The sequence below is a fragment of the Rutidosis leptorrhynchoides genome, chromosome 11 (genome assembly GCF_046630445.1).
Source record: "Rutidosis leptorrhynchoides isolate AG116_Rl617_1_P2 chromosome 11, CSIRO_AGI_Rlap_v1, whole genome shotgun sequence".
Lineage (NCBI taxonomy): Eukaryota > Viridiplantae > Streptophyta > Magnoliopsida > Asterales > Asteraceae > Rutidosis > Rutidosis leptorrhynchoides.
This window is the reverse complement of record NC_092343.1, coordinates 327983128-328010669: the sequence shown is the minus strand read 5'-3', so window position 1 is coordinate 328010669 and position 27542 is coordinate 327983128. Positions and strand designations below refer to the sequence as shown.

General features: G+C 35.0%; 1 non-coding gene across 1 annotated transcript; it reads right to left on the bottom strand.

Moving 5' to 3' along the window:
• Positions 1–19009: 19009 nt before the first annotated feature.
• On the bottom strand, positions 19010–19115 carry LOC139879288 (small nucleolar RNA R71). The gene has a single exon (XR_011770138.1). It is a non-coding gene; the product is annotated as a small nucleolar RNA R71 (small nucleolar RNA).
• Between the last annotated feature and the right edge of the window lie 8427 nt (positions 19116–27542).

Genomic DNA, 27542 nt, shown 5'->3' with positions numbered 1-27542 from the left:
CTCAAGCTCCGAAAGTAGTGTGACCGGAATGGACCAAGCAATCAGCCATCATCTATTCTGGATGAATTGGGGTTGGGTTCGTAGCCTCCTCAATCATTGGAGACAAGAAGAAGGTGATCCCTTCCATCCATCGAATTGCCCTCTTGGAGATGAACCTGAAGCACTTACCGGCGAACCTGTTCGATAAACCAATTTCTATCTCCTTTCCCGAGTGTCTCGTCACGACTATATACTATCTCATATTCTAGATCTTATTTATCCGATCGTCCGAACCACCGATCATCCCGGTATAAGAGAAGAAGTCAACGATCTTCGCGCTCGGGTAGTGGCTTTGGAGAATATGGTGCGAAGGTTACAAACACCAGCAGCAGCACCAGCAGCATAATCAGTACCACCATCATCAACGCCAACAGTACCCTTATCACCCCCCAACCACAACCGCGTCGTAAACCTCAATATCACGATCTGTACCTCAGATATCAACATCACACGCCTCAATATCACCATCCGTACTTCGAGTATGATCTTTGCTCTACATATTGTTCTACATCGATTATCTTCGCTTTACGCATCGTTCTACCTCATTTATCTTCGTTCGACATGGCGATTACGTAATCTCTAATGTTCTAGAGATCATGTAATCTAGTACTAATGATAAATCAAATGAGTTTAATATCTTATTGACTCATTAAATCCATAATTACATCTGAAGAAAATATACATGTATATATATTTTCATAAAGATTGTGATTAAAAATTCTTTCGTACAAACTGTTAATGATGAAAATATTTTAACGGGTAGGTAATACTCGAGGAATATTTAGATTTCACATTAATAAGTTACACTGTACATTCTTCGAATCTGATTCAACGGTCATTTACTATCCTACTTACAACCACCGATATACGTATCCGTTTACCACAGAATAACCATTTTCATTCAATTTCATATTGGGTTTTGACCTATCAGAATCCAACAAGTGGCATAATGAAGAAAACATTGGACAAAATAAAATTTGTTAGAAACAGACAAATTAATTATGATGAATTTTGTTAAGAATCCACGCTAACTGTTCCTAGCTAACTGGTTACATTTTATTTATCGCAATTTACATTCTCGCAATTTACATTCTCGCAATTTTATTTATCGTCATTTAATTTCTGTATTTATTTTACGCACTTTAAATAACGGGACACGTATACAAGGTTTCGACATATCATATTGACCCATCTATATATCTATCTTGGAACAACCATAGACACTCTATATGCAAATGACGGAGTTAGCTATACAGGGTTGAGGTTGATTCCAAAATATATATATAGTTTGAGTTGTGATCAATACTGAGACCGGTACAATGGGTCACGATACGTTGAATTATATATATATATATATAAATATATATATATATATATATATATATATATATATATATATATATATATATATATATATATATATATATATATATATATATATATATATATATATATGCTACTAACTGTGGACTACTAACTATGGACTGCTAATATTGGACAATTAAAATGAATTAAAATATTGATTATAACATATGAAACTAAGCAATTCTTCAAGTTTTCCACTTGATTTCATCTTAAACCTCATTTGTACCTCGACGATTACAATCCGCGTTCATACTTTTCATGATTCTTGAAAATACCTCAATCGAGAGGTTGAACCAACCGCACCTCATCTATGGAAGAAAAGATCTTTGCATATATTTATGCACCCAAAAAACTTTCAGAAACTGAGTAAACGTTTAACCCATATCCGTACTAGCTCCTTTGGCGTTGTTATTATCAAAAATAACTTTGCAACTCCTCTTCAAAGTAGTCAATTTTATCACAGCTCCAGCAAGTTAACTTCGACTTCTCAGTAAGACTAGTCTTATTATAACCTCGATATATACACATTATTCTTTCGCCGTCGTTACCGGAGAACCTTTTATATTCCACGACATCATCAGCAGATGTACCAGCAGCTTGTCATCCCTTTGGCGAAATCAACAATCGATATTTTGAAATCTCGCAGAGTTTATTTCAATAGTGATATATATATATATATATATATATATATATATATATATATATATATATATATATATATATATATATATATATACAACGTCTATTCCCAAGAATTACATACTTTGAATATGAAGTTTCTGAAAAACACCCTGAACTGCGAACTAGTTCTCGAAATGCTGATGAAGCAGCAAAAACTGTAAACGACTTTAACGGTCAAAAGTTTGATGATAAAGAATAGTGTGTTGGTAAAGCTCAGAAAAAGTGAAGGTTTGGAACTGTAAAACGGATTGAGCAAAGTATGAAGGAGGTTGTGGACAAATCACGAAGATTAAACCCACTTTCAAAGGATCCAAATGATTCAGTGTCTGCTAAAATAGTTAGCAAACACATTACGCCTTATTCTAAATCTTTTCAGATGATATTCTTCATCATCATCTTACCTTAGATATTATAAGATATCTTCGTACCTTCTATTATAAATGTTCTTCACATTTCTGGAGATATTTTTACAACTAATCTTATCTGAGATCATTATCTCTCTTTGATATATGTGTTACAACATAAAAGAAACTGTGTTAGTTTCTAAATTCTGAAACCTTCGAGTTTAAAATATGAATGTTTTGAAGCAGTGTTGGGAACTGATACATGAATTAGTATAATATAATGACACTTGATCGACGTCATTATATTACAGTAAGTCATGTTGAGTTCCTAATGGAATGTGATGATTCACAGTACCATCATCATGTGCCATGTTACACGACTCTTACATTCTATTTAATTCCTAAAAATATCAAGAAAATATTTCTTGATGATTCGGTCTTTTCCAGGATATTCTGGTAATTTGACAAATCAAAATCGTTCCATTACCATTTCTTTCTTAGAGCATTAGCTATGTTCATTCCAAATTTCATATTTACGAATTCCGGACCATTACTCGCTTGACTCGGAGTTGGGAAGAGAAAACGAAAGCATAAAGCTCCGAAAAATAATGAAGAATATAAAGCCCGATAATAACCCCGAAATTACAAACCGTGTATATCAATGCATATAGCAATATAAAGACATGGGAGAACTAGAAACACTATGAACACAAGAGTATAGTAGAAGTAAATAGATTCTTCTGTTTGAAGATGAAAAAGAAGAATGATAGATATGAAAGTTAGGAGGATATCAAGGATCAGAATGGGATGGAGCATATTGACGAATACTTTAAAGTATAAATCAAGGGAGAAAGAATAGAAGGTGTGAATTGTGGAAAGTAAGAAAAACGAAGGGATGGATTTATATTGAAATATCTGACAGAGAAATCCAGGTGGAATATCACATTAAATCAAAGAAAATCCTGATTTCCTAAATCGCCGAAGAACCAAATCTTATTACGTAAGATTTTCTTTAAATCCCTTAAATCCTGGAAATCAATAGTAACTACATCATCGGTTGAAACGAATGTATATATATTTACTCATTTCACTCTTTTGTGATAGCTTCACTCGTACGCTTCACGTGATCGAATCGTTTTATCTATATCTCTCAATAATGATAAAACTCCATTATTACTTCATATTTGTCATGAAAACATTCTTATTGTTATCCATGACGACCTCTATCAAATTTCGGGGACGAAATTTCTTTAACGGGTAGGTACTGTAATGACCCGGAAATTTCCGACCAAATTTAAACCTTAATATTTATATGTTTCCGACACGATAAGCAAAATCTGTAATGTTGATTTTAGAAAGTTTGAAATCTATATTCGGATAATCAGTTACCCTTTGACCATGCCTGACGATTCACGAACGATTGTTTGTAAGTAAATATCTTAGTATATATAATTAGTAACTATAATATAATCGATAAATTATAATAATAATATATTAAATGTAATTACAAATTAACAATATAGTTGTTATACTGAGAATATTATTATTACTTTCATTGTTATTATCAATATTAATATCAATATTAAAAATCGGTGTTATTAATATTATTATAGATATGAAGTTTGATATATAGAAATTGTTATAGTATTATTATTACTATTATTATTATTATTATTATTATTATCATTAATAACATTAGTATTATCATAACTAATATTATTATTAATAATATGATGTTATAAATATTATAGTTATCATTATCATTAATAATAATAGTATTATTATTATTATTATTATTATTATTAGATATATTATTATTACTGTTATATTTATTAATGAATGAGATTAATTATAATATATATAAATACAAATAGATAAATATAGATAAATACAGATAAAAATAGATATATGCAAATATTAAAACTAATAATATAAATACAGATATATTTACGCATAATTAATCTGTTTCATATTTCCTTTATTTTATTTTTTCTGTTAAGTCCGTGTTAGAGTGTCGGCAATCAACACTAAATAACAAGCAAGTTCACTGCTCCAAATGTTGAATAAATATCCTCAATATCGTCATATGCTGAATGTAACTGCAGTTAATAGAATGGAAAACATAAATTAAATAAACCGAACCCATGTTTTTTTTTCCTCTGTTCTTGAGTCAATTTTCCAAGAGCTTCAATTATGAATCGAATTCAAAATCTAATAATGCAGAGATGTTAGGAAAGATCAAATTAATCTATCTCTAAGTTTTCGTGTCCCAATTCTTTGTATTGATGTTGAATTTCGAAGTCAAAGTTTCAAGTCAAAAGGTCAATATAATTGTTCATTACAAAATTAGAACTTGTCTTGATGTCTTGAATTAAATTGATGATGCAGAAAGATTATACAAACGATTTAAAACCTTTTTCATTCAGGGATCGATATATAAAACGTTTTCAATTTTGAGTTTGATTATCGAGTTCATCACGGGATATTTTAAACTGCAGTTCTTATTTTCTTCTAAATTTAAATTCTTTCTGTTAATAACATTTACACATAAATAGGTATTCTGATTCGTAAAAATAGTTTAAACAAACGAAATTTAGTATTGTAAATATATTGGTCAATTTAAATTCGATTTGAAGAAACTGGGTGTTGAGTCAATCGTGATCATCAGCATCTGTTTCTGTTCCTTTCTTTAATTTTTTTTTTATTTGACCTAAACATTTACTAGTCAATTTCGTATCAATTATAAACACTAAATTAAGATATCAATTAACTAATAAGCTGGATTGGATCCTGGGTTGATTTATAAGAAGGAAGAAGAATGAGAAATAGAGAACAGAAAGAAACGAGTGAAATACATTTAGATTAATAATAATTCCAGAAAAACTAAGCAGATCAGATGGTTTGATGGTGTGTTGGGTTAACGAGAGGTCGAGGGTTTGAGTCCCGTCTCGGGCAATTTAATTCTTTTTAATGCTACGAAGGTATAACTTAATATTATTATTATTCCTATTATTATTATTATTATTATTATTATTATTATTATTATTATTATTATTATTATTATTATTATTATTATTATTATCATTATTACTATTATCATTAGTATTATTATTAGAATTATCATTATTTTTATCATTTTTAACTTCATTAATATTATTTATAAATATGATTATTATTATTAATTTTATGAATATTATAATTATTATTATCATTATTATTATTATTATAACTTTTAACAGTAATACTATTATTAACATTATTATCATTACTATCATTTTTACTATTACTATTAACATTATTATTATGATAAGAACTATATTATTATTATTTACAAGATTACCATTAAGATTATTATTAGTATTACAATATAAATTATTATTAAAATACTCATATAACACACATATATAAAAGTATATCTAAAAATATAAGCAATTGAAATAATATATATGTTAATATATAACTTGTTCGATTACGAGTATAAGTGTTAATGTATATATAACTGATATAGGTTCGTGAATCCGAGGCCAACCTTACACTTATTCAATGATGTTATATGTATTTTTACTATAAAATACAATATGGTGAGTATATAGTCCCATTTTTAAACTCTAAATATTTCGGGATGAGAATACATGCATTTTATGATTTACGTTATAGACACAAGTGATCAAAAATATATATATTCTAGGATGGGTTGTGTTACTGGCATACTTCCCTATAGCTTGGTAACTACTATTTACACGGGGTAGTGTAAACGCGAATCCCGTTGATAGATCTATCGGGCCTGACAACCCCAACCGGGCTGGACGACCAGTTTTTAACGGTTGCACAGTACTTCGTTTTGTGACTACATTTGGAAACGGTGTAGTGAAATTATATGAAAGGGAATATGCGACGATGATTAATAGTTAAGTATGGTTACCAAGTGCTCAACCACTTAGAATATTTTTATTAAAGCGCTTATGAATTTGAAATCTTGTGGTCTATAGTTATAATGCTGCTAGCATCAAACCTATATCTCTCCAACTTTATGTTGACGTTTTAAAGCATGTTATTCTCAGGACTTGAAAGAAATCTTCCGCTGTGCATTAGCTCATATTAAGGATATTGCTTGGAGTCATACATGACATATTTCAAAAGACGTTGCATTCGAGTCATTGAAGTTCATTAGAGATTATTATTAAGTAAATGACAGATTAGGTCATTTGGATATTATGAAATGGTAGGCATGCATGTCAACTTTTGTTGTAATGAAAGATTGTCTTTTAAGAATAAATGCAACGTTTGTAAAATGTATTATATAGAGGTCAAGTACCTCACGATGTAATCAACTATTGTGATTCGTTTATAATTGATATGGACTTCGTCCGGATGGATTAGGAAGCGAACTTTTCATGTGTCTTCCATGCATATTTTCATATATGCATCACTATGTTTCGTGCTTATTTTGAATAAAATGTGTGATTGTTATGTTTTCATAAATGTTTTTCCAACGTGCACAATTTAAGGGGGAGTTTTGTTCTAAGGGCGAGCTTAGTTCCAGGGTGTAACACCCGTTTTTCAGTTACACGTTATTTCGAGCGTCATTCGAAATACGAGACATGTAAGCGTATATTTGGATCCCAAATAAAGTTGGAGTTGATGTTCTAAAACCTTACCATTGGATAGTAAATCTCATTACGTTTCCAACGATATTTGATTCGTCGAAAACGGAGTTACGGTTTGAAAGTTACGACCAAAACAAGTTCAGTTTCAGACTCAGTTCATTGGGACTCCGTCCAGGCTTTGGGACGCCGTCCAACAATGAAGGTTAGGATGCCGTCTAAGCTTTTTGGACGCCGTCCAAGAATGAAGGGTGGGACGCCGTCCGGCCATTTTGGACGCCGTCCAAAGTGTCTGATAGGCCAACAGCTGTATTTTAAAGGTTTTAAAAGAGGGTATTTGAGTCTTTTCACTTGGAGGTCGGTTTTGATCCATTAAAACTGATCCACTCTCATTCTTATCCCCATTTCACCTTCTCAAACACTCTCATCAAACCCTAGTGAGTGAGAGAGGTTCTAGCGAGAGAGAGTTGGGGATTTGGAGAAGAAGAAGTGTGATTCGGGTCGGGTCTCAAGAGTTAAAGTTGTTCACCTTGTTCACGGCTACGTGGTGGTAGTGTTGGTAAGCTCTAAATCCGAATTTAATTGTTAAGATTCTTGTGTACATTTAGGGTTTGAGCTTGTAATTTGTAAAACCCTTTTAGATGATGAAGAGGGTTTATGGAAACCCACTATTTTGATATTTTGCGGGTTTTGGGTTGGTTAATGATTTAAGCATGTTTAAGGTTTGTAAGTGGGGTATAATCACTAGTATTAGTGATTTTAGGAGTGTTGGAACTTGTAAGACCCATTTGGGGGTAAAATGGGTGAATTTGGGTTATGTTGAGATAAGGAAAACCCTAATAGCTATGATCTAGGGTTTGGCCATATGAAGTGAAGTTGTAAGTGTTAAATTGTGTTGATTAGTCACTAATAGTTTGGCTAAAATGGTATGTATAAGTGTTGAAATGGGTCAAATGAGTTAAGATTGACCTAATTGGGTAAAATGGGTATGAAATACCCTAAGTTTGTGTTAATTGGTGTTAGTAGACTTACATCACTAGTTTTAGTAATTAAAGATGAGTCTTGGCCATTTATGGGCGGTTTTGGGTGTGAGTGAGTTATTTAATGCTTTTGGGTCACTAAATGCTCGAGAGTGAGTATTGTGGTTAATTCCACAAGTTGTGTATTGAATGTGTACTTATGTATTAGGTACCTTGCTCGAAGCATACGGAAGTGCTAAATCACCACCGACGTGATAAGGTGAGTGGAATAATTATATGTGTAGGTATATAATGTATCTATTTGTTGTAGCGTGAAATGTGTAGTGTCGAGGTGTTAAGACACCACGTTTCACGTGAAGAGTGTAGCATCGAGGTGTTAAGATGCCACTCGGGTGTAGCATCGAGGTGTTAAGATGCCACCTAGGAGTGTAGTGTCGAGGTGTTAAGACACCACTCCGTAAAATAATGAGTGTTGCATCGAGGTGTTAAGATGCCACTCGGGGTGATGTGCCGAGGTGTTAAGGTGCCACCCTAGGGATTAGTGGTGCGAGGTGTTAAGTGCCCTAACGGATGTTGTGAACACCGATGGCGTTTACGCGAGCGTCGTTCCCTTGTACTATTGGTTAACCATGGTTATTTGTGTTGTAGCGTAAGCATATTATATTTGTTCATATTATATATGCTTTTGTTATGCTAGCTTGATTATTGGAGGTTATAGCTTGTAATTGTGATGATAAGCTAATTGTGTTGCTAGCATGTATGCGGTATGTGAGTAAGTGTTTGCAAGTAGGTATATTATATATGTATGTGTATAATTATTGCATTCACTAAGCCTCGGCTTACCCCTCTCGTTGTTTACCTTTTTACAGGTATTGTATTATTGATGCTAGCTAGTTGTTAGACTAGACGTGCAGGAGCGGTTGGGCTTGATGGGGTAGCTTTCGGATAATTGGACGCGGATGGGGGTTTTAGTAGTCCCCGTGATTATGCTCTTGGTATCGGGTTGGGTTGTAGAGTTCTAATCCGTCTAAAGAGATAAATGGGTTGAAAATGCTACTTTATTTGTAAAACGGGTCATTGTGAGCCCGGGGTTGTAAAACTTGTTTTTATGGTGGCAATATCTTAGTTTTACTTAATATGTCATATTGTGAAAATGGTTTCGTTGAAAAGTGTCGGGGAGCGAGTTTTTCGCTCGCGTGTAAACAAAAATTGATCAGTACTTTTTAGTTCATTGGGACGCCGTCCCAAATCCTTGGACGCCGTCTCAGTTGTAAAGGCTGGACGCCGTCCCGATTTCTGGACGCCGTCCAGATGGGCAGTCACAGAAATTTTTTTTGTGTCGTGTTTTTGGTAAATCAATGTTGGGTTGTTACAAGTGGTATCAGAGCATAGTCTAAGGGAATTAGTTGACCTTGGAATAGGTGCCTAGTCTTAGACTTATTGGCGGTTGTGCGTTATTTGCGGGACTTGTAGGATTACGGGTCGGATTGAGATTTGTTAGTGCCTTAGAGTAGGTGACTAACTAGGACTTATTTTTGTCCAAAGTGTGATGATGTGGGGCCTTATTTCACGTGTAAATTAGTGCCTTAGATTGCTAGTGCCTAAGGTAAGTAGGCGAACTTGGACGTTGCTTTAGTGATAGTCACCTATGTTGTAGGTTGACTTGTCGTTGTGGTGTACTTGTGTACGTTTATTACTATTGTATATTGGTGTATATATATACAGGTATCTAATTGGTGCGTTGTCTTAGAGATGAATCTATTGGAGAGATTCAAAGGTTTGGCGGTTTTGAGTGATCAAGTTCACGATAAGGACTTAGGTCATTCGGGTACTAGGAAATATCGCGTGTTATTTTGTGTGAATGTCGCGTCAGTCCGGGTAAAGTACTTTACGTGACCATGTGAAAATGGTAAGGTACGCATTTGTAATAGTGACCGATCACCGTTATTACAAAAGTGTATCTTGACACTAAACATGACATGACAAGTACCGAACGGAGGAGACGTGGCATGGTTGGGGTAGAACGGGATGAATTAGGAATCTTTTATTGGTTCCTAAGATATAGTAGTCTCGAGTGATATGCGTGTTATCACATCAGGTTCTTTGTGAGTCGGGAAGTGTACGATGGAATCGGTTAGTTAAGTGAGCGAGCTAACTCACGAGTTTGGTGCGTGCTTAGCCACCCTAAGTAGTGGGTGTATTATTGAGATTGTAATTGGTTTTAGTTACCCATTGTAACTAGGATGACCGATTTACGATTGCGTGTGTGCGACGAGGACTTGAATTCCGTAATGGAATGCGACAAGTCTAATGATTGTAGTTTTGAGTTACACTCGGTAGAGAGTGTGGGTAGAGAATCGTGTTAGGATTCTAATTGTGAGTCGCCTTGGAATTGGCGAATCGAGGAGTCTTCGGGTCATTAAACTCATGGGAGTGGGACCCATATGACGATGTTTACAATATTGTGTTGGTGTGTTGTGGATTTTAGGGTAACATTCCTAACGGAATACCCCTGTCGTTGTGACTGTGTCGATAGGTGGAAGGGTGTAAGACTTGGTGTTCTCAAGCATCTCCTTAGTGTTAGATGAAGGGTTTCATTAGGCTATATCGTTTTGGCCTTGTGAAAATTGTGGGTAGCGTGTGATCGCTAGGAACCTTTGATAAGACGATAAACCGTAAGGTTTGTCGGGTATGTAGGACTTCGGGTCATTATTATAGAGAGACGGGTGACATCGGGTGTATGGAACCTAAAGATCGATTTCTAAAATTTAGTAGGTTGAGGCGGGAGTCTGTATAACACTGCGTCAGGTGCCTTCTTATACCTGCTAGTGTGATGTTCAACTTCGATGATGGTGTGATCACTTTGTGCTTAGGGTGCCGGTGAGATACCCTTGGAAGCAGCGGAGATTATAATAGTGATCGACGGGTGATAGTAATACGACGGTTGCAAAAGTCGAAGTTTAAGAGCATTGTGATGAATACTTCTTATGAAGTGACGGGTGAGCAAATCTTGTTGCTCTTAAGTGATAGACGGGTAAAGATGACCGGTGAGCCGGTGACGGACTTAATGGTTGGTTAGTCCGAAGGGTTTTGATGAAGTGTTGATATTGTGGTGGACGCAATTATGGTGTCAGAATTGGTCACTTTTCTCCATGAGAGTGAGCAATTGTTGATAACGATTCGTCAAGTGGAAGGTCGGGTGATCTCGACTGAGAATCACGACTAAGTAAGCGGCGTGACATATGCCTAGGCTTAGAGGCATATGTAAGACTTTGGTGGAGTTTGCTTTTCGAACGATTAAGGTAGTTAGTTGTGAATTGTGGTATGAAGGTGCGATTTCATCGCGTGTACGACGTCTCAAGTGATTGTGCATGTCGGCTCTGAGAGCTTAAAGTGAATTTGCGGTGAATTGATGTTTATGACCAACGGTGACAATGGTCAGGTGTGACGTGGAATTTCAATTCCGCGGGATGTTATCATCTTGGCGGTGAGAATAGGGAGATAAATCCTAAGTGGGGGAGTTTTTACTGTCGCCCGAGGAAAACTCCAGTGGTGTTATGTATAGTGAAATGTTGGAGCGTACCGTGCTAAGCCTCAATAGGTATTCGGAGTTCCTAACGAGGAAGAGTGACGGGTTGCTAATGTTGACTCGAGATCGTGCTTTACGATTGTGAGTTACAACTCTGGAATGTTATGCGTGAAGATTGTGATGATGGGATCGAAGGAAGTGTAAGACTTCCTATGTAAGGTGGTCGTGTAGTACCAATGTGCTGTATGAGACCAAATGTGAAGTTTGAGATCCCGGAGTGAGAGAATGAAGTGTCGTTGCGAGTGCTCCCGTAGTGAAAAATCTGGGTTGTCATGAAACCCGGACAGTATAATTGAATGAGAACGAGTTCGATATCGTGGCGAATATCGTATTTTCCCTGGCGGGAAACGCAATCGTGAAGATTTTCAGTGGATTATTCCACTTATTGGATGAATGTGAGGCGGAGAGTGTCGATTTTGACTGTCTCACATCGAGACACGCAGATGTTGTTTGTTTGCGAGAGTGTGTTCCCTAGTAATGTGACTATTATTTGCATTGAAATGTCGAGACCATCTTTAACGGACGGTCTAGGTAGGAAGGTCCACCCGGCATGGTGAATATTTTTGTAGATCGTGTGGTGAATTGCGGAATTTTGTGATTATAATTCGCCTGGACGGGATTCTAGTATATGATTAGTCTCCATGCTAGTACTAGGAAGCCGTCTGGTGTGGTTATGTCGTAGGGTTTAGAGGAGGAGCCCTCGTCGAGTGTTGATGTTTTGCTCATCACATGGTGTATTATTGTTGTCCTGGATTAATCCAGTGATGGATTGGTCGTGTGCGGATGGACTGATTGAGTGATATGGTTACGGACGTAGCTTGTGGCGAGTTGTAGCCGAGAGAACTTGAAGGTATATGTAGTGATTTTCGTATTTTCCTATATGGAAACTCTGGACGTTGAGTGTATGAGTTATCATTTGTTGCGGTAGTGCACGCTAGTGATTATTAGCGTGTGGTTAGATCTTCGGATTTGTAGAAGATGTTATGGATGTCGGGCTTGGTTGTGTTTCTTAAGATCGTGAGGCGTGACGACGATGTTTGTCGGTAAATTGTTCTACTCTTAGGACGATTGTGAAGTGTATGGTATGAGTTTGTATACTCAGCGTAGGAGCAACGGTTACGGTTGTTTCGACTCGTGGGTTGATTACCCAATATTGTTGTATTATGATGCATTAGTGCACGAAGCGAGAGTGCGGATGCAAGTACTACTTGTGTGACTCCGCGTTGGAAGCGGAAATGTTCGTGGGAGAAGTGCTTAACTTCTAGTGTTTGTGCGGATCACGAGGACGTGATCCAATTTAAGTGGGGGAGAGTTGTAATACCCGTTTTTCAGTTACACGTTATTTCGAGCGTCATTCAAAATACGAGACATGTAAGCGTATATTTGGATCCCAAATAAAGTTGGAGTTGATGTTCTAAAACCTTACCATTGGATAGTAAATCTCATTATGTTTCCAACGATATTTGATTCGTCGAAAACGGAGTTACGGTTTGAAAGTTACGACCAAAACAAGTTTAGTTTCAGACTCAGTTCATTGGGACTCCGTCCAGGCTTTGGGACGCCGTCCAACAATGAAGGTTAGGACGCCGTCCAAGCTTTTTGGACGCCGTCCAAGAATGAAGGGTGGGACGCCGTCCAGCCATTTTGGACGCCGTCCAAAGTGCCTGACAGGCCAACAGCTGTATTTTAAAGGTTTTAAAAGAGGGTATTTGAGTCTTTTCACTTGGGGGTCGGTTTTGATCCATTAAAACTGATCCACTCTCATTCTTATCCCCATTTCACCTTCTCAAACACTCTCATCAAACCCTAGTGAGTGAGAGAGGTTCTAGCGAGAGAGAGTTGGGGATTTGGAGAAGAAGAAGTGTGATTCGGGTCGGGTCTCAAGAGTTAAAGTTGTTCACCTCGTTCACGGCTACGTGGTGGTAGTGTTGGTAAGCTCTAAATCCGAATTTAATTGTTAAGATTCTTGTGTACATTTAGGGTTTGAGCTTGTAATTTGTAAAACCCTTTTAGATGATGAAGAGGGTTTATGGAAACCCACTATTTTGATATTTTGCGGGTTTTGGATTGGTTAATGATTTAAGCATGTTTAAGGTTTGTAAGTGGGGTATAATCACTAGTATTAGTGATTTTAGGAGTGTTGGAACTTGTAAGACCCATTTGGGGGTAAAATGGGTGAATTTGGGTTATGTTGAGATAAGGAAAACCCTAATAGCTATGATCTAGGGTTTGGCCATATGAAGTGAAGTTGTAAGTGTTAAATTGTGTTGATTAGTCACTAATAGTTTGGCTAAAATGGTATGTATAAGTGTTGAAATGGGTCAAATGAGTTAAGATTGACCTAATTGGGTAAAATGGGTATGAAATACCCTAAGTTTGTGTTAATTAGTGTTAGTAGACTTACATCACTAGTTTTAGTAATTAAAGATGAGTCTTGGCCATTTATGGGCGGTTTTGGGTGTGAGTGAGTTATTTAATGCTTTTGGGTCACTAAATGCTCGAGAGTGAGTATTGTGGTTAATTCCACAAGTTGTGTATTGAATGTGTACTTATGTATTAGGTACCTTGCTCGAAGCATACGGAAGTGCTAAATCACCACCAACGTGATAAGGTGAGTGGAATAATTATATGTGTAGGTATATAATGTATCTATTTGTTGTAGCGTAAAATGTATAGTGTTGAGGTGTTAAGACACCACGTTTCACGTGAAGAGTGTAGCATCAAGGTGTTAAGATGCCACTCGGGTGTAGCATCGAGGTGTTAAGATGCCACCTAGGAGTGTAGTGTCGAGGTGTTAAGACACCACTCCGTAAAATAATGAGTGTTGCATCGAGGTGTTAAGATGCCACTCGGGGTGATGTGCCGAGGTGTTAAGGTGCCACCCTAGGGGTTAGTGGTGCGAGGTGTTAAGTGCCCTAACGGATGTTGTGAACACCGATGGCGTTTTCGCGAGCGTCGTTCCCTTGTACTATTGGTTAACCATGGTTATTTGTGTTGTAGCGTAAGCATATTATATTTGTTCATATTATATATGCTTTTGTTATGCTAGCTTGATTATTGGAGGTTATAGCTTGTAATTGTGATGATAAGCTAATTGTGTTGCTAGCATGTATGCGGTATGTGAGTAAGTGTTTGCAAGTAGGTATATTATATATGTATGTGTATAATTATTGCATTCACTAAGCCTCGGCTTACCCCTCTCGTTGTTTACCTTTTTACAGGTATTGTATTATTGATGCTAGCTAGTTATTAGACTAGACGTGCAGGAGCGGTTGGGCTTGATGGGGTAGCTTTCGGATAATTGGACGCGGATGGGGGTTTTAGTAGTCCCCGTGATTATGCTCTTGGTATCGGGTTGGGTTGTAGAGTTCTAATCCGTCTAAAGAGATAAATGGGTCGAAAATGCTACTTTATTTGTAAAACGGGTCATTGTGAGCCCGGGGTTGTAAAACTTGTTTTTATGGTGGCAATATCTTAGTTTTACTTAATATGTCATATTGTGAAAATGGTTTCGTTGAAAAGTGTCGGGGAGCGAGTTTTTCGCTCACGTGTAAACAAAAACTGATCAGTACTTTTTAGTTCATTGGGACGCCGTCCCAAATCCTTGGATGCCGTCCCAGTTGTAAAGGCTGGACGCCGTCCCGATTTCTGGACGCCGTCCAGATGGGCAGTCACAGAATTTTTTTTTTGTGTCGTGTTTTTGGTAAATCAATGTTGGGTTGTTACACAGGGGGAGCTAACCTTTTTGCTTTGACAAAAGGGGGAGAAAGATGGATACAAGTGATTGTTAACACTTGCGTATTTATAGCAAAATGTCCCTCATCACTTGTATGTTTGTCATCATCAAAAAGGGGGAGAATGTTGGTTGAATGTGGGTTAATGCACGAAACGATAAACTTAAGTATGATTAACCAAAGTATAATTAACCAAAGAATATGTTTTGATGATGACACACACATATGCATAAGTGATGACTGACATCTTAACATAAAACACGCAAGGTCACTAATCCATACTTTATCTTGCAAACGACCAAGTCAAACATAGGTTAAAAAATGAAATTAAAAGTTCAGGTAAACACACGGTCGAGGTACGGTTGACCGCATAGTCAACCGTGAAACCCCAAACTGAATTGCAACACAGTTTTGTGAAAACAAGTTGCACGGTCGCCACCACGGTCAACCGCAGTGCCACTGCAGTTTCTTCTGTCACCGTTTTTGACCAAATAAAGTTTGACTAGTTCCCGATATCTATAATTCATGAAACCTTTCTTAACATGCTTAGAATAGATGCCTTCTCCATACTCAATTGAGTTTTGGTCATAAAAACACTAATTGTGATTAATTACGTCTAATGACATCTTAATGACAAATAAACCAAGATTAGGCATAACACATGAGTGTTAATCAAAAACTTGTGATCTTAATTCTTATCTAGATATCCTTAGTATGATCATCAAGTACCAACACACTTAAGCCAATGTCACTAGAACAATGATTGCTATTAGAAATGACTTAGTGATTAATTAAGGCTAAATGAAGAACAATGCTCTCAAGGTTAAAGTAGAAATGACTAGTAATCCTAAAACACACTTAGATACATTTAGGATGGTCACCAAGTCCCAACTAGAGATCGCTCTTCCCTTGTGTATGTGTTGGACATTAATGTGTCCTTACACATTAATCATGTAATGTGTTATTTTGCACATTAAGCTTATTAAGTGCTTGAATTATAAGTTGTGCAAGTATCTATATGTTTGATCCTAGAATAACTATCTCTTGCTATGTGAGTATTACTTGCTACTTGCCAATATGCTTAATACTCATAAACTTGTCAACTTGATTAATATGTTTGCCATGTGCTCACTAGTTAGGATTCAAGTAACTAACCTACTCCAATAGATTAAGTGTAAAATGGTTTACAATGAAACTATAGTCAGTTGTCTATTTGGTCTAGTCTAAGTAACTAAGTGTGATTGCTTGTTCAAGAATAACTTAACCTTAATGTCTCTACATACTTCATGATTATCTTATAGAGACATTATTCAAGTAATCCCTAACTAAACTCAAATGAAACATGACTTGTGATTAATTGGAACTAGGAAGTTAATGATATAGTGACTAGCCTTTAGAATTGAACCAAGAGCATTAATGTAACTAACTAAGTCTTGACCAAACTGAAATTTCCCTAAATATCAGTCAAGACACTTCTCCAAGAATGTTGGGTTTGCCACTTTTGGAATGATTAGTCACTTTCATACAATAAGACCAAATCTCACACACTTAATGCATATAGTACTTGTATAGGATGTTTGGTTTCTTTTGCAGGTGCTAGAAGGAGTAAATGTGCCAAAATGTAGTGTTCAAATCTGAGTCAAACGGCTATACAACAGATACCAATTTTGGACTGGAGCACGCACGATCGTACCACGGTCAACCGTGCAGGCAACCGTGTGTCAACGGCTATTTTTTGAATCTCACTATAAAAGGCAAACATTTAAGTGCATTTGAAGCTGACCCTCTTGCACATTTAAAAGGCTTATCTCCAGTGATCACAAGTGCATCAATTACTACTCAAATGTAATCAAGCAAGAGAAGATTCTATGATCTTATAGATATAGAATTGGGTTGTTGTAAACTTACTAATCAAAATCATTTATCTTGTGAGTTTACTTAATGTAATGTGTATCCTAGTATTGTGTTAGGATCATCATTACAGAGTGTATAAGTCTTGTAACTTCAATTAGTGGAAGCATAGGCTAGCTTAGTGATCTACTTCCTTAAAGGGACTTAGGAAGTTGATTAATCTTATTTGGAGATTAATACTTGTCCAAGGTGAAGACAAGTTGATCTAGATTAGAGTTGATCTTTCAAAGGGATAGAAAGATTAGGTTTGTTATCTACTAAAGAATATTGAAGACTTGTAAATCAGATCTCCACCGGGTTTGGATAAAAGTGCTTAGTGAAGCAACAAATCCCGATTAGTGTAATCGGGGAGTGGATTAAGGTGGATTAGTTAACATCCACCCGAACCACTATAAATCCTTGTGTCTATGCTCTTTACATTACTTCATTTATTATTTTGAACATATACACTACACACATCAAGTTTGAGTTGAGTTGGTTGATCAAAGTAAAATCGAATTTGGTGATCAATTGAAAAATTGTTAAAAACGTATTAAGTAACTATTCACCCCCCCCTCTAGTTACTTACAATATATATATATTATTTTATATTCTTATGCATAGTTGACTTGTAATTTTAGCTCCGTTGTCTAGTACATTTACGCCCGATTTATGTCTCGGTTCCGGTTTCTCGAACATCATTTCGTACGCTTTAATATCTTGTATTTTACGGTTCGTGATAAGTACCCTTATTAATAATTAGACTTATTTGCCAATAAATTATCTTATTTGAAATGTAACTTATACATTTTAATATTTTGGTCATTTGCTTCTTTAAATCGTCTTCTCGTTATTTACTACAATATAATTAATAGTATTTTTAAATCAAGACGTTTTATATCTAAGTTAATATTATATTTTATCACATTGTAAAACATACATATATTTTCGTTTAGAAATATATTCATTTGTACATCTTATGATATATATATATATATATATATATATATATATATATATATATACATATCGATTTACATATAATTGTTCGTGAATCGTCAAGAGTAGTCGAAGGGTAATTGAATATATATATCAGTAGTTCAAAAATTTTGAGATTCAACTTTATAGACTTTTTTTATCGTGACGGAAACATTATTTATACAAAGATTAAGTTTAAATTTGGTCGGAAATTTCCGGGTCGTCACAGTACCTTCCCGTTAAAGAATTTTCATCCCGAAATTTGATAGAGATTGTCATGGCTAACAATTAAAATGTTTTCATGATGAATACGAGTTGATGAATAGAGTTTCATCAATATTGACTAATATAGATAAAACGATTCAATTATGTGAAGCGTACGAGTGAAGCTGTCACAAAAGGTTGAGATGGAGATTTAACTTTTGACGTAGTCACGCTGGATTTCCGGATTTCAAGGAATTTAAACATAATCCTTGAAATCTATAAAAGATTTGATTCTCCGGTAATCAAGGACACTCGTTCGAGTTAAAACATCACATCATACAGCTCATCCAAAATAGCTGTCAGTTTCATGGATTACCGAATGACGATCCTAACTCTCACCTTGACAAATTCATATCTCTTTCGAACTCCTACAAACAACCAGGGATAGGGAAAGATATAGTCCGGCTATACTTGTTCCCCTATTCTCTCACTCATCATGTACAAACATGGTTTGAAGGATTGGAAAAATATTTCATCACGTCATGGACGGAGATGGCTACTAAATTCCTAACCAAATATTTCCCTCCTTCTAAATAAACCAAAGTTAAGAATGACATCATTAACTTTAAACAAAGTTATGATGAATCTCTTTATACTGCATGGGAGCGATTCAAAACCCTGCCGAAGAAATGCCTTAATCACTAGTTAGAACGGTCAGCCCAAATCTGTACCTTCTACAATGGTCTTACGGTAAATCATAGGACGACGATCGATGCCGCAGCTTAAGGAAATCTGATGAACTAAACCGCAGACGAAGCATGGGAGTTGCTCGAGAACATGAAAATGCATCATCATGACTGGAACAATGGTGAAACAATTCATCATCTGCACCACTCTCCGCACTTAATAATCAAACGGAGGCCATCAAATCTCTCACGGACAAGATGGAATCTCTTGCCAAACAACTCGGAGAATTGAAGACGCATCCGCAGCAAGTTAACCAGGTCCAGGCCTGTGATAATTGTACCAACCCGCAACCCACTAAAGAATATCAAGTTGAGTACGAGAACCTTGATGATTCAGTTTGTTACGTTCAATACCTAGCTCGTCAACGAAATCTCGGATTCAATCAACAACTAAGGGTTAACTAGTTTCAACGAAATAACCAGCCTTTTCGCTATCGTTACCCACCTTATCCAATGCAACAATCTCAACTGTCCTACGATCAACCAGTTCCACTCACTGGTCCACCAGCTGAGGAAAATTCTCCAACCACCCAAATTCTAAAAGTAACCAACCCTACTCTCGGGACTGATGATCAGTTGACTCAATTCATTCAAGGACAACAACAGCTAAATTAGAAAACTGCATCTAGGCAAGACCAGACAAAGATACTAATGAGAAATTAATTGGCTCTGCTCATAAGTCTAGACTCGCAGCTCGGACAGTTATCACAACGCCTTCAAACCCGACCACAAGGAACGTTACCTAGTAATACTATCTAAAATCCCCACATAGAAGAAGCTAAGCAAATGGATTCCGTAATCCCAAAGGAAGAACCACGAAGAAGGTCAACTAGGCTCAAGAACAAATCGACATATACTCAGAAGCTATTCACTGCAACTCCAGTACGTGTACCTTACCCTGGAAGGCTACAGGAGGAACCATCCAAGCTAGATTCCTTCAAACTCGATGGAAGATTCCTGAACACCATGTCCAAGGTTCCCAACCAGAAGAGATACATTCGAAGGCTTCTCTCTACAAATGAAATGATACCAGATTCTAACAAAATTCCACTGAGTGAAGAATGCTCGGCATTACTCAGAAACTTTATACCGCAAAAGCTAAGAGATATGGGCCAATTCATTTTCCCATGTTCAATCTACCAATCTGGAACCATTCATGAGATAACAGATTAAGGAGCAAGTATCAACCTAATCCCCTACTCTCTCTACCAGATATTAGAGCTAGGAGACTTGTCACCAACTAAAATGACAATCCAACTTGCCGATCACACAATTTAATATCCTAAGCACATAGTTGAGAACATCTTGGTGAAAGTCGATAAATACTTGTATCCTACGGATTTCGTAGTGATGGACATTAAGGAAAACCTACACACACCAATAGTATTAGGAAGACCTTTCATGAATACGGCTAGGACTGTCATTGATGTGTACAATCAAACCTTGATCTTGCGATCACATGGGGAGAGCGTTACCTTCAAAATTGACCGACCTACCAATTTTTCTGGACACAGAGATGTTTGGTATTTCCACCAGACAGATCACTTCCGATGATGAGTCTTCACCACCAGCCAATGATATCGAAATGGGTGTCGAATCACAGTCTGCTGATGACCCAGAAATGGAAGAGGAGGATCCCAGTGAAGAAATAGAGGAAGAGGAAGAACCTGAGGAGGAAGAGGAAATGGGAGACGTAAAAGAAACTGCAATGATACCCTCTATAGGCCTGGAACATCACCAGGAATTAATGAGGCTTGGGACCGCAGATCACAGTTTAATCATTGATATTGCTCAATTAATGCATATTCTTAGTCGCAATATCAGTCCCAAATGTTATGATTTTATGTGTTTTCGAGTAGTTTTCAGGTTTCTAATTGGTTAAAATGTCCAAAGCGTCGAATGAAGTGTTATTATGGATTTTCAATGATATAAAGATCAAAATAAAGATAAAATGAAGATTTCTAATGAGCAACAAAAGACTACAACATCGCGCCTCAAGACTACAAGTTAAAATGATCGAAATCATGAAATCAGCGCGCCTGCATGAAAAAAATCATAACTAAATCATACGGACTTGAAAAAGGCGAATCAGGTGTCTAGACGTCCGTAACTCAAAAATCTACAACTTTCATGAAGATGCCTTACGCGAAACGCGTACATATCTACGCGAAGCGCGTAATTTTTCGTCCAGATTAAGATTCTATCTTCACATGGGTTGGCTGTTTTTAAATCCCTTGTGTCCAGCAGTTAGCAGACCAAGATTAAGATAGCATTACTTTTATAGAGGAACAGGTGCAAAGTTGCATTATTAAAAATAATGCATCCACTCACTTGATACTTTCTAATAAAGAATTGCAAATTCAGATCAAGATGGAGATACTATTATGGCTATTTAAAACTACTGATGATCAAGTACACAGGGAGGGAAATATAGAGAGAGTAGGAGTAGTGTAGGTATAGAATATTACTCAACAACCAAACTCAACATACTGTCCAATTTTATCTCCAAATTTACTCCGTATCAGTGATTTAATTTATATCCGTATTGTATTTACTTTCAAACTCAATTAGGATAGTTTCAATATTGTACGGGTATTATTGTTCGTGTGTACGGGTGCTTTCATTTCCATTTTCTACCATTTGTAATCATTAAATTGAAGACCGTTTGTAAGTTTGTTACTTCCTTTTTTATTATTGTCATTGTTACTTATTATTATGTTTATGTTTATGTATTATTATTTTTACTCCCGTGTCATTATCATGATTAGTTAGTAAATTCCCATAGTGTTTGCTTAGATGTAGAGCCCTAGTGAAATGGATTGTTATCATTTGTAAAAAATTAAAATGTAACTTAAGTATTTTTAACATTGAGCCTAATTAAAAGAACCATAATTATGTACCTAGATATTTAACCCTTGTCACTTAATTTATTAGATTCAAATAACGAAAGTTATTTTTATTTATATAAATTAAGCTTCAACATTAAAAGTGATCTAGACGAACTTATGAATAAGTATTTAACACTAATTTAGAAATAAAGTTCGGTGGTCTGGGTAATATCATTAGGTATATAATAGTGAAATTGTAAAAAGGGAAACCGTTATGATTTGGGTTTTGGCGAAAGTCAAAACTAGATTGTGTCTCAATTTAAATATTTGAGAAATAGTAAACTACCTAAATAAGGTTAAATGAAAATGAGATTTAATTTAGCTAGTTAAACCTTTATTTATTCGAAAGAAAAATATTAAGTTTATACTAAAACCTTTTAATAGAGCTTAACTTTAAAACAATCCATGGATCTAGAGGTGAAACATTTAAGTGAACACTCCCATTTATATATATTGTAAAATATTTATTATTATTATTCACGTATTATTTATAGCACTAAAATATAAATATATACATCAAAATACTAAGATTGTACCAGAACTGTTTGTCACATTGTATAAAGCATACACGGATCGTGTATAATGTCACACAAACTGCGTATCATTAAAAATATATGCGTATAGCGTATATACCTACACAAAACGCGTAAGTGTAGATATAGTACTGTTACGATTTTAGTTTAAATTCCAAGTTTTAATTAAATCTTTTTATTATTATACCCCTTTTCTACTAGATTAACTATCGGTAATTTAATCTCTTGAACTCCATTCTCCCTGTGGAACGAACCGGATTTACCAACAAACTAAACTACGCGGATAGGACTAGTTGCCTATATGTTTGAAATCAACCTGAATTCATTAAAACACCATATATACAATAAAACAATTCGTGTAATAAAATAACTCAAATCCGTTCATAAATAAAGGTACTGTTTCTCACCATCAACTTTTTGGCGCCGCTGCCGGGGAGAAATTGTTCATTCGGGGATTTAATTACCTTTTGTTATTTGATCCTTTCGTCGGGATTTATTTTCCTACGAAAGTTCTGTTTTATTTTTCTCTTTGTTCTTTTTAAATTTCAACTAGGTTCCAGTCATACTGTAATATGGATGATTTTGAGAATATGACCATGGAAAATCTTTTAAATGCCCAACAATTTAATCAATACTCTCAAACAAGTTTTGATGATAATTGGTGCAATTCATCTATGTTTAATAGTGTTGAAACTACATATATTTGTGAAAATTGTGGAGGTTACCATTTGACTTGGGAATGTGATTATCATATTTCCATGGATCAAATGGAGAGTTATGAACCCATGAACTATATATGGAATGAATATCAAGAGAATAACTCGAATCCATATTTTTATTATCCAAACCAACCTTATTACGATTCCCTACAAAATTATCAACAATACCAATTTTCTAACCAAATGCCACAAAATTTTCAACAAACTCAAAATGAAGAAAATTACTCGTATGATTTTCAAAATATTATGATGAGTTTTATTGAAAGTCAAATCGAAACTAGGGAATTACTAAATCAACAATGGCAACAAAATCAAACATCTATTCAAAATCTAGAAAGAGAAATGGAGCGTTTGTTTACTATTCTTTCGGAAAGACAAACGGATGATTCATCGGTTGAGTCTTCATATTGTTATCCTAACCCTATTTTACAGGTTCCAAATGAACAAACAGTTAAACAGGAGGACAAGGTGCAAATCGAAATTGTAAAAATAAATTCACAGGAACCTCTTGAATTAAAAGAATATGAAACCTCTATGAAATATATAAATAGGATAAGTCAAAATGAATATTTAGTGAATGGAAAGAATAATTACGAGGATTCTAATTTCGAGGTCGAAGTGGTAGAACCGGTTATTCATACACCCGAGAACTTTTCAGTTTATAATAATTCACTCGGGTATAATTGTGATAATGAGGAGGTCGAGTTGATGAAATCATCAGGGATCATTGAGGATGAGGAGTTTAATATATTAAAACCACTTGAGGAGTCACCTTCTCATGTTGAATTCGTATATCCTCAAGAGGTTAGCACTTGGAATACCTTGAAAGATGATCCATATGGGCAGGATCCACCTAGGAGAATAAAATTTTTATTGCAAGCCACACTTAGAGAAGAGTTGTGCGTTGACTCTCGGGTCGAGTCATTCTTTTTCAGTCAACTGAAAAAGGATTTATCTGATATATTATATACCACTCGAGATGTAAATGAATGGCTCACTCTTCTAATTCGTGGAACTTTCTCCACTGATTTTACATGTCGTTCGATAAATATAGAGAAATTTGACTCCGCTAGGCAATAAAGTGTGGGGTCGAGTCGAGAAAACGACTTGTTGAAAAAAAAATCATGTTTTGTGTGCCTTTAATTCATTATGTGATTTATAATATTAAAAGTAAAAAAAATAGAGTGCATTTAATTCTTATTAAATTTGTGTGATTTTTTTAAAAAATCTAAAAAAAATATTTAATTTTTTATACATTAATTTTAAAAATTGAATTTTAAAATTTATGAGCGGATAAAGATCAGGTATAAACAACCGAACTTTCTGTTATGAGAAATATAAATTTTACAAATGATATTTTAAAATTTTTAATAGTTACTAAGTTGAAAAAAATAATAATAAAATAATTGTGTTTTTAGTTTATTATATTTTTGTTTATTTATATATATACAAAAACTTTTAGTGTGGGGTAAAATTTTTGTACTACTAAAGTACAACCCCATCTCGTTTGTGATTGACATATTTGTTGACAGGTACTTACGATGATGAGATTCGACATAGCGAAACACGAAAGCATTATTGTGATAAAAAGGATTGGCTATGTTAATACAATAAGCATTTTACAATCTCTAATTGCTTAACAAAGGAAGTTCTAAACACTTTACACTTTTTGTCCTCTCAAATTTATACATTTAATCTGATTTTATGTAATGAGGGCATTACATAATCTTAAGTGTGGGGTGGGAGTATATAAATTCTCGAGAACTTATAATTCAGTGATTTTTATGAAAATTTTTACAATTTTTAAACAAATATAACTAATCAATTTTTAAGGTAATAAGGAGCAATTAAAGATTAGGTGTCAAAAACCGAAATTATTGTCTCCATACATTAAAAAATACATAAGTTTATTTGATTAAAATATTTAAAAGAAAACCAAGTGTAAAGGAATTTATAAACCCATATGTTTAGAACCATTTATCACATGTTTCTATGAAGTTTATTGCAGATATCATTGCTTTGGAATGTATAAACCTGAATATCCCATTAAGGAAGTAAAGTCTTTCAAAATGACACACTTGCTAACTTATGTTAGAAGATGTAGTCCAGAACAGCTGTAAGTTGACGAAAAATCTTGAAAAGTCATCTCTATCATCGGCTGGAAATCCACCTCACCTCAGCATCAAACAGGGTTTTTGGTGGTCAGACTTATCCTAACTATGAGATGGATCTATCTCGTACAATGGGGGGGGGCACATTGCAAATTAGCTTTTAAGACTAATGAATCTAATCCCCAGATGGATGATCTCCGTAAAGATAAACCGCATCTATGTTTGACCGCGGTCAACATACATATGCCATAATAAATTGAGGTGTGTAAACTCATGGTTCACCGATGATATTTGGACACGATATAATTTTATTCTAAAACTTATGCTATTTTATGAATTATATTGTGTAAAACCATTTTTAGGACATTCGGTTTCAAGTTCCATGATACTTCAATCATGGGGGTGGATAGCTTGCTAATCGCCGACTGAGACTACGGTTTTCAGTTACCCTCAACCTGAATTTGAGGTTAAAACCGGAAAACGAGTCTAGTGTAAAAACTAGCATGACATTTTTAAAAAAAAAATCATAAAACGTTTTCACAAGGTCCAATTTTCCCTAAGGATCCAAATTTTTAAACCTTAATCACGAGTTTCAACTTTGTTTCTGTTGTCAGAATTTCATTTCGTGTGGTGTGCGTGTGATCTAATAAATATTGTGTAGTGTTTTCAATTTATTTCATAAAGCGTGTGTTTTCATTTCGTGTGACGTGTGTGTGTGATGAATGATTGATATGGAAAATTGTGTAGTATTCCGAGTCTATTTAAAAGATGTTATTGCTTGAGGACAAGCAACGTTCAAGTGTGGGGTAATTTGATATTGCTCAATTAATGCATATTCTTAGTCGCAATATCAGTCCCAAATGTTATGATTTTATGTGTTTCCGAGTAGTTTTCAGGTTTGTAATTGGTTAAAATGTCCAAAGCGTCGAATGAAGTGTAATTATGGATTTTCAATGATATAAAGATCAAAATAAAGATAAAATGAAGATTTCTAATGAGCAACAAAAGACTACAACATCGCACCTCAAGACTACAAGTTAAAATGATCGAAATCATGAAATCAGCGCGCCTGCACGAAAAAAATCATAACTAAATCATACGGACTCAAAAAAAGGCGAATCAGGTGTCCAAACGTCCATAACTCAAAAATCTACAACTTTCATGAAGATGCCTTACGCAAAACGCGTACATATCTAAGTGAAACGCGTAGTTTTTCGTCCAGATTAAGATTCTATCTTCACATGGGTCGGCTGTTTTTAAATCCCTTATGTCCAGCAGTTAGCACACCAAGATTAAGATAGCATTACTTTTATACAGGAACAGGTGCAAAGTTGCATTATTAAAAATAATGCATCCACTCACTTGATACTTTCTAATAAAGAATTGCAAATTCGGATCAAGATGGAGATACTATTATGGCTATTTAAAACTACTGATGATCAAGTACACAGGGAGGGAAATATAGAGAGAGTAGGAGTAGTGTAGGTATAGAATATTACTCAACAACCAAACTCAACATACTGTCCAATTTTATCTCCAAATTTACTCCGTATCAGTGATTTAATTTATATCCGTATTGTATTTACTTTCAAACTCAATTAGGATAGTTTCAATATTGTACGGGTATTATTGTTCGTGTGTACGGGTGCTTTCATTTCCATTTTCTACCATTTGTAATCATTAAATTGAAGACCGTTTGTAAGTTTGTTACTTTCTTTTTTATTATTGTCATTGTTACTTATTATTATGTTTATGTTTATGTATTATTATTTTTACTCCCGTATCATTATCATGATTAGTTAGTAAATTTCCATAGTGTTTGCTTAGATGTAGAGCCCTAGTGAAATGGATTGTTATCATTTGTAAAAAAATTAAAATGTAACTTAAGTATTTTTAACATTGAGCCTAATTAAAAGAACCATAATTATGTACTTAGATATTTAACCCTTGTCACTTAATTTATTAGATTCAAATAACGAAAGTTATTTTTATTTATATAAATTAAGCTTCAACATTAAAAGTGATCTAGACGAACTTATGAATAAGTATTTAACACTAATTTAGAAATAAAGTTCGGTGGTTTGGGTAATATCATTAGGTATATAATAGTGAAATTGTAAAAAGGGAAACCGTTATG